The sequence below is a fragment of the Trachurus japonicus genome, unplaced genomic scaffold, assembly GCF_045865225.1.
Source record: "Trachurus japonicus isolate A0001 unplaced genomic scaffold, Traja_1.0 AP030749.1".
In the NCBI taxonomy this organism is placed as follows: domain Eukaryota; kingdom Metazoa; phylum Chordata; class Actinopteri; order Carangiformes; family Carangidae; genus Trachurus; species Trachurus japonicus.
In genome coordinates, this window is record NW_028220882.1 from 830,069 (window position 1) to 838,929 (window position 8,861).

The 8,861-nt window shown below is 42.7% G+C and overlaps 1 protein-coding gene across 2 annotated transcripts in view; it reads right to left on the reverse strand.

Annotated features, from left to right (window-relative positions):
* Positions 1-2,994, reverse strand: part of pikfyve (phosphoinositide kinase, FYVE finger containing) — an 81,479-nt gene extending 78,485 nt beyond the window's left edge. For both annotated transcript variants that reach the window (XM_085772654.1, XM_085772652.1), the window contains exon 1: positions 2,891-2,994. The gene's annotated coding sequence lies outside the window, so the exon portion shown is untranslated. The remainder of the gene's footprint in view (positions 1-2,890) is intronic.
* Positions 2,995-8,861: the final 5,867 nt, after the last annotated feature.

An 8,861-nucleotide genomic window follows, 5' to 3' on the forward strand; every position in this document is an offset into this window, starting at 1 on the left:
ATTTTGACTAGAAATAAGACAAATATTCTTGGTGAGATATTTGAGTTTTTGCAGTGTAATGCTGCATTAGCATCAAAACAAAGAAGGCTGAATAATAAATGATGATACATACGTAGTCTAAGAAAAAAAAAGGAAAAGTTAGGGGGAGGGGCCCACTTTAGTATTCTTTAAGGGGGCCCAGAATTCCTAGCAACGGCCCTGCTTCTCAATAAATTTAAAAATCATAGAAAATATAAGATGTGTTCAAATGCAATAAAAACATGTCATAGAGGAGGTTTAGCTCTACCATCCTGTGTTGATTTTGACTCAACAGGTCACATGACCTGGAAGTTATTGAGCTATAACGCTCATATTTTCCTCTTTGTATCCTATTTATTTTCTTTAACTAAGTTATTTTCCTCTGGAGCGGCCTGGCCGAATAATTTCCTTCGGGATGAATTAAGTTCTATCTATCTATCTATCTATCTATCTATCTATCTATCTATCTATCTATCTATCTATCTATCTATCTCTTTAGGCTGCAGTATGAAATATATTTTAAAAAATCATATAAAATAGTAAATATATGCATTGTACAACTATCAAATATTTATAATTTATTTGAAAATATGCTCTTATTATTAGAGTAGTAGTAGAGTAGAAATCTTAATACACCACCAACAACTTTGGTATTATTGTACTAGCCTATATCTTGTCAGAGGAACAACATTTACATATATATATTCTTAAAAATGTTTTTATTTTTTTTATCAGTATGTGACACCCGGACAGTCAGAATTGTGTTATTCGTCAACCACCCATTTACTGTTTTATATGAATTTTTAATGCAGGGTCTATACAGGAATCTTGAAGTTAATTCTAAAACCTTTTTAAGACTTTTTCAAGACTTTATCAATATTTTTTAATACCTCACCACCACTTCAAGCTGTAACCATTTACATCAGTGACACTTTTAACTTAACAGTTTTAGTTTGTGATAAAGACTTTAGACCATTATGATGATTATTCAAAATAGGCTGGGATAATAAATCAAAGGCAAAGTTTATAAAAAAAAAATTGATTTTGTTTCTAGTAGGGCTGTAGCCGATATCCGAGTACTCGAGTATTCGCTTGACTTCAAAAAGAAAATAAAAGAGGCCATTATTATTAAAGAACTTACATTTTTTTAAGGTTTTGAAAAGTCAAAGTTGGTTTGTATTTGTAAAATATTTTTTATTCTTATTATTTTGTTTTATTTTGTTGTTTGTCACTTATGTAATTCTGTAAGTTATTGTATTATGTTTTGATTGTCACATATGAGTGTCTGGACCCCAGGAAGAATACAGTAGTCCTTACCAAGGTGAGGACTAATGGGGATCCATAATAAAAAATAAAAATAAAAATAAAAATAAAACTTGGGCGGTATCTGAGTACCATTTAGCTACTCGGAAACCTTCAAAATGTAAGACTTTATAATGTCGTGAAAATACTTTTTAATACTTTTTAAGGGTCTTAATTTTCCAAAAATTTGACTTAATAATTATTTAATACTTTTCAAGACCCTGCGGATACCCTGTAATGTGTTGAGAATGAGAAGGAGCCAATGTCTGTCAGATATCCAGCTTCAAACTAACTTCAGTGCTTCACATTCTCCTTCCTTCCCCGTCATGTGACCACAACAGGCCGGCGGCAGCAACGTGACTGTGACGGAGGACCGAGCACCGAGCAGCGGGTCAAACTCCAGACTCTGACCGGGCTCAGGCTGCTCAGCCCCGGCAGGTGGAGGTGCAGCTCTCCTCCTTTATACAACTAATAGACTAATAAAGTTGACAGCGGTGACAGCGTGTTGGACACCTGAGTTAAAGGCGAACACAACAACACACCTCGTTTTTTAATTATGTTTTGGCGCTTTAGCACTAATATTATACCGTATTTAACTTATGTTTAGGTTGTTTATTTTGCACTAGTAGTGTAGGCCTGTATTTTATTGTTTTAGACATTATAGGATATCATATATTTCCTTCCTGCACACTTCCTTTTGGAGCAACCTGGCAGAAGAATTTCCTTCGAGATGAATAAAGTTCTATCTATATATATATATCTATAAGCTTTATTTCAGACACAGGTCCATATCACAAATCATACAATATAAATAGTAAAAAAATAAATAAAAGAAAGTACAAAAATACAAGAAAAGTGTGTGGATTTTATAAAATATACACAGGCTATTGCACCAATGCCACCTTAGCCTAGAAGTGAATCGGTAGCAGCTTCTATCTATCTATCTATCTATCTATCTATCTATCTATCTATCTATCTATCTATCTATCCTGTCTGAGAGCCGCTGTCAACCCTGACAAACCTTCACTGTTACTGTAAAACATTAATAAAATAAAACCCAACCTGTGACAGACAGTGTAAGTTAACGGTCTCTGAGCTAAAACCTCTTCTGGTTGTGGACTAAAAACTCATACAACATTAATTTTTCCTGAACACCAGTGTGTCAGACATGTGTAAACTGGTATTAAACTGTACTAACTAACATTTATATAGTTAATAATGTTTCCATTTAACAGCTGGAAGCAGAAACTGAACCAGAACAGAAAGCAGAACTAAGTTAGCTCCTTAGCTCGTTTAATTACACGTTAAACCATCGACTTTACGTCTCGTAGCTTTGAAGAAATAACATTTATATTGACAGCAACGATGTGAAAGGTCAGATAAGTAGAATAAGTGTGTTTCTGTGTGTTATCTGCCGTTAGCAGGCTGGATTAGCAGAGCTAGCTGCCGTTAGCATCCTGTGCTAACTAGCCGGTTGACAACAACAACAACACAGCGGTTTGTTTTAATTAACAGCTACAGAATAAAACCCGTGAGAAGCGGTGACAGCGGAGGAGTAAAGGGGAGTTACCGGTGGGTCACGGTGTGAGGTTGACATCAGTGTGAAGTCCAGTCCAGGCTCTGTAGAGATGAATAAAACACAGCTGAGAGCAGACAGCCGACTCCCAGAGAGACAGCCAGACATGAAGAGTCGAGCGCCGAGCAGCAGAGCTCCGAGCTGGGATCAGGACCAGGACCAGGACAGGCTGCAGAGCAAAGAAACATCGATCCACCAAAATAAAAGCACCAAGCTAATAAAAATGCAGTGAAACTTTTTAAAGGGGAGACACTACAGGTGAATAGGGTAAAACATTTTAAGTAGATAGATAGATAGATAGATAGATAGATAGATAGATAGATAGATAGATAGATAGATAGATAGATAGATAGATAGATAGATAGATAGATAGATAGATAGATAGATAGATAGATACTTTATTAATCCCGAAGGAAATTCATCTGTCAGCTGCTCCAAACATTCTGAAAGAATAACAGATATCAAGTTTATCACTGACAGGGATAGTAGACTGAGGGATAGTAGCATTTTTTTTTTAAAAGTGGGGTTGTATGATCTCCAAATAGCCCCGAAGTAGGCTACTTTAATTGCAGTAGAAGACTCTCTGCACTCCTCCCGTTAGCAACGCCAGCCCATAATAGCCCTGCCCAGAGATTTACAACATACAGTGTTGTGAACGGACCCAAAGAAACGGCCTATTTTCACGGCCTAAAAGAGGTTTTACCTGAAAAAAAATACACAGTTCCATTGTTCACTATAATATAATATTTTCCAGCCCTTCAAAGTTCAGGAAAAACACAGTTTTTATTTGGACCTAACCAACTCACGTATCCCTCCGCCCAGGGTTAGCGCCCGCCGATCAGCAGTTGGTTAGGTCCAAATAAAAACTTGTGTTTTTCCTGCATTTGAGCGGCTGGAAAAAATTATATTATAGCGAACACAACTAGATAAGGTGTACGTGCTCTAGCCTACCTGTATTCAGTGCTATCTCTGCATGACAGATGAGACCCAATCTCAAGATGACTCTTTGTTTTGTTTTGAGATGTTAATTCCCTGTTAATGTGCATAAAAGGCAATAAAGTTTAAAAACACATCAAGGTGAAGCCGTGAAGGTGTTATCCCAATGTGAGTGACGTGGCTTTCAGCGATACTGATGCTTGTCACATGAGCAGCATCACTAACTGTCCTCCAGCTTTCTCTCATGACTCATTCGGGTGAAAGAAAGCACCTGACATCATAATAAACCAATCAGCATCCAGCTCAGAGCTACTCTGATCAGACAGAACAGTTGGTTCGCACAAGGCTTTTGGACCCTTTGGGACTGTTACCATGTGAAGGGGGGCAACCGCCATTCCGACATCCCACCAGTCCGACATGGCAACACTTAAAGTAGAAGTAAGGTGAATGTTTGTGTTAATATAAGTCTTAAATAGTTGTATCTTCTGACAGCAATCACTTACATAGAGTGTTTGGTCTGAAACACGGGTCTGTCAGTCACTCTGCTCTGCTCTGAGCCCAGGAGAAAACTTTCCTTGTATCCTACAACCTTTATCCAATGAGGAGAGAGAACAGCATAAAGGGGCGGTCCTCTCTGTGTGTGCAGCCAAGGGATGCGCATGAATGTGGTGACGTAGGGACGAGGGCGGGGACTGCTAACTCCATCTGCTGACAGGAAGTTAGCCAAAACCACCGGATCAAACGTCCCATCATTCCGACAATTTCTGCCTCCTATGGTCGGAATGACGGTATTTTTTTCTTTTTTTAAACTGCCTTTCCGACAATTCCTTTAATAGCGTATTTTTCCCCCCAAAAGATTTTGCACTGGTTGGGTTTAGGCAATAAATAAATAGTTGGTTAAGTTTAGTAAAAAGACGAGGTAGAGGCTAAACAGGCAGACTAGTCCCTGTCTGCGCTCTGCTGCGGAATTACACACAACCATGTGGGTATTCCTCTATCAGCATGTCTTAAAGAAGGGTTAGCCTGTTGAGTAACGCACATTTCTTGTCGGAATGGTGGGACGTTTGCATGTCGGAATAGCGGTATGTCGGAATGGTGGGATGTCTAAAGCTGCGTTCACACCGGACCTTTTGTTTTTCTTGCTGGCGACGAGTTTACATGTTAAGTCAATGCAAACGAGCGACTGAGCGTTTAATCGCTGATTTTTCGCTCTGTCGCTCGAGATGAGAAATCCCAACTCTCCGGCTGTCAGTCACTTGTTGCTCAGCGCTGATTGGCTACTGTAATCTCCGTGTAACTATGACAACTACTGAAATCATGGAAACGTAATACAACTCCACCGGTCCGGCAGAGCAAAGCCGGCTTGACGTCGTACGGCGCTTGTGGGACTTCCACAACTGGTAAACAGCGGCAGCAGCTACAATGTCAGCCGTGCTGGACCGATACAAACGGGAAGAAAAGAGCGACTCGGAGCGAGGTGGAATTCACTGGAATCGCTTGAATGACGTCATCAGAGCGATCTGTTGTATCGTTCCAAACTGACGAGCGACTGCAGCTGAGTGACGAGCGACAGCGACAAAAATAAAAAGTCCGGTGTGAACGCACCTTAAATGGTGGGATGTTGGAATGGTGGGATGTCTAAATGGTGGGATGTCGGAATGGTGGGATGTCTAAATGGTGGGATGTCGGAATGGTGGGATGTCTAAATGGTGGGATGTCGGAGTGGTGGGATGTCTAAATGGTGGGATGTTGGAATGGTGGGATGTCTAAATGGTGGGATGTCGGAGTGGTGGGATGTCTAAATGGTGGGATGTTGGAATGGTGGGATGTCGGAGTGGTGGGATGTCTAAATGTAAAGGTAAAGGTAAAGGTACTTTATTTGTCACATATACAGCTAGTACAGTGAAATTCTTTCTCTGCATTTAACCCATCCCTGAGGAGCAGTGGGCAGCCGCGGTGCAGCGCCCGGGGACCAACTCCAGATTATGAGCCAGTGCCTTTGGTCAGGGACGCTGACTGGAGGATTAACCTAGCTGACATGTTTTTAGTGGTGGGGGAAACCGGAGCACTCGGAGGAAACCCACGCAGACACGGGGAGAACATGCAAACTCCACACAGAAAGGACCTGGGCGGCCGGGGATTCGAACCCACCTTCTTGCTGTGAGGCAACAGTGCTAACCACTGTGCCGCCGTGCCGTACCATCCAAATGGTTGGATGTCTAAATGGTGGGATGTCGGAATGGTGGGATGTCTAAATGGTGGGATGTCTAAATGGTGGGATGTCTAAATGGTGGGATGTTGGAATGGTGGGATGTCTAAATGGTGGGATGTCTAAATGGTGGGATGTTGGAATGGTGGGATGTCTAAATGGTGGGATGTCGGAGTGGTGGATGTTGGAATGATGGGATGTCGGATTGGTGGGATGTCTAAATGGTGGGATGTCGGAGTGGTGGATGTTGGAATGATGGGATGTCGGATTGGTGGGATGTCTAAATGGTGGGATGTTGGAATGGTGGGATGTCTAAATGGTGGGATGTCGGAGTGGTGGGATGTCGGAGTGGTGGGATGTCTAAATGGTGGGATGTTGGAGTGGTGGGATGTCGGAGTGGTGGGATGTCTAAATGGTGGGATGTCTAATTGGTGGGATGTCGGAATGGTGGGATGTCGGAGTGGTGGGATGTCTAAATGGTGGGATGTCGGAGTGGTGGGATGTCTAAATGGTGGGATGTCTAAATGGTGGGATGTTGGAATGGTGGGATGTCGGAATGGTGGGATGTCTAAATGGTGGGATGTCGGAATGGTGGGATGTCTAAATGGTGGGATGTCTAAATGGTGGGATGTTGGAATGGTGGGATGTCTAAATGGTGGGATGTCTAAATGGTGGGATGTCGGAGTGGTGGGATGTCTAAATGGTGGGATGTCGGAATGGTGGGATGTCTAAATGGTGGGATGTCGGAGTGGTGGATGTTGGAATGATGGGATGTCGGATTGGTGGGATGTCTAAATGGTGGGATGTCTAAATGGTGGGATGTCGGAGTGGTGGGATGTCTAAATGGTGGGATGTCGGAATGGTGGGATGTCTAAATGGTGGGATGTCTAAATGGTGGGATGTTGGAATGGTGGGATGTCGGAGTGGTGGGATGTCTAAATGGTGGGATGTCTAAATGGTGGGATGTCGGAGTGGTGGGATGTCTAAATGGTGGGATGTCGGAGTGGTGGGATGTCTGAATGGTGGAATGTTGGAGTGGTGGGATGTCGGAGTGGTGGGATGTCTAAATGGTGGGATGTCTAATTGGTGGGATGTCGGAATGGTGGGATCTCGGAGTGGTGGGATGTCTAAATGGTGGGATGTCGGAGTGGTGGGATGTCTAAATGGTGGGATGTCGGAATGGTGGGATGTCTAAATGGTGGGATGTAGGAATGGTGGGATGTCTAAATGGTGGGATGTTGGAATGGGGGTATGTCTAAATGGTGGGATGTTGGAATGGTGGGATGTCTAAATGGTGGGATGTTGGAATGGTGGGATGTCTAAATGGTGGGATGTTGGAATGGTGGGATGTCTAAATGGTGGGATGTCGGAGTGGTGGGATGTCTAAATGGTGGGATGTCGGAGTGGTGGGATGTCTAAATGGTGGGATGTCGGAATGGTGGGATGTCTAAATGGTGGGATGTCTAAATGGTGGGATGTCGGAATGGTGGGATGTCTAAATGGTGGGATGTCTAAATGGTGGGATGTCGGAATGGTGGGATGTCTAAATGGTGGGATGTCGGAGTGGTGGGATGTCTAAATGGTGGGATGTCTAAATGGTGGGATGTCTTGTAACAGTTTACCTGCTGAACATGAACAAAGCAAACGACCCACAGGTCTGAATTTTTATTTTTTATTGAGCCTTTATTTAACCAGGTAAAAAGACCCGTTGAGGTCGAGATCTCATGTTCAAGGGCGACCTGGCCAAGTGAGCAGCAGCACACGTTGTCAGCATTACCATAAAATACAAACACATTACAATATTACATTACAATAAATAGGGCCATAATAGAGGTTAAAACAAAGTGCAAGGAACAAGGGGGCCATGGTGGCAAGGATGGTCAACAGAGGCACCGCTCAATTGACTTTTGTTGTCGGTCCTTTAGGAAGTGACGGATACAATTAAAGGGACAACGAGGAGTTTTGGAAAAGCGAAGGGTTTTCACACTACATTTATGAGCCTCCGCGCACCGTGAAATTCTTTGACCGGCGCAAGACAGACTCATGTTTTCATTCATCAAGAATTAAAGTCAGAGGTTGGAAGACGATCACATACTGTCGTAGTTCCCGCCATAAACGGAGATTCGGCGGCGTTATTCTCATGACTCGCCACGAAACCGAAAGTAAAGAAACGCTGGTCGGCTCGCCCAGCATTTTCACCACCACGAATAATAACAAAATAACCATAGAGACAGAACGATAGATTTATCAAAAATGGGCCCATTAACAAGTGTGGGTAATGTAGATTCACCCACATTAATATGAGACTTTTTTATTGTCGTTCTGCCGATGGAGAAACTCCTCGTTGTCCCTTTAAAAGATACGAGTTCAGACATTTTCAGTTCAGCCTGGAGATTGTTCCATGTTGCTGTTGGTGCGGCGTAACTAAACGCTTTTTTCCCCTAGTTCAGTCTGCACTCGTGGAGTGTTCAATTAAATATCACTGGACCTTAAGGAATACCGATTTTCTGCTCCACGGAGGAGTGAACATAGATAAGACGGAGGAGAGCCTTGTAGATCATCAGCAGCCAGTGGGTTTCTCTCCGGGAGCTCAGAGATGGCCACCCGGACTTCATACAGAGCTGACAGTGATGTGTGAGGCGACCACGGCCAGTGAAAAACCTCAATGCACTGTGATATACAGTGTCCAAAGCTGCTAGGCTTTTGGACAAAGCACACATGATGTACAACACATCTCCACAGTCAACTAACGGTAGGAAAGACACAAGCAATTTACGCACTCGCAGAGAGAAACACAAGCTATTTCTGTAAAAGAAACCA